The following is a 449-nucleotide window of genomic DNA, read 5'->3' as shown; positions in this document are numbered from 1 at the left end:
GTAGACCAGGCTGGCCTCGAACTCACAGAGATCCGCCTGCCTCTGCCTCCCGAGTGCTGGGATTACAGGCGAGCTCCACCACCGCCCGGCTGTCCTAGAACTTGATCTGTAGACCAGGCTGGCCTCAAACTCTCAGAGATCCGCCTGCCTCTGCCTCCCAAGTGCTGGGATTAAAGGTGTGTGCTGCCACCTCCTGGCTAAGGATTTTTTGTTTTGCATTTATCACCTTTTCTGTGTATAGGTGTTTTGCCTGCATGTGTGTATGTGTGCCATGTGTGAGCGGCGCCCTTGCAGGCCAGAAAGGGCATCAGTTGTTCACCATGATGTGGGTGACAGACAGAACCTAACGTGGGTCCTCTGCAGGAGCAGAAAGTGGGGTTTTGGCTTTGGAGGGGGGAATTTGGAAACATAATTTATATATAAAATTTTAGCAAGAAACAATGTAAAAT

The sequence above is a fragment of the Microtus ochrogaster genome, chromosome 18 (assembly GCF_000317375.1).
Source record: "Microtus ochrogaster isolate Prairie Vole_2 chromosome 18, MicOch1.0, whole genome shotgun sequence".
Taxonomy (NCBI): domain Eukaryota; kingdom Metazoa; phylum Chordata; class Mammalia; order Rodentia; family Cricetidae; genus Microtus; species Microtus ochrogaster.
This window is presented reverse-complemented; position numbering follows the sequence as displayed.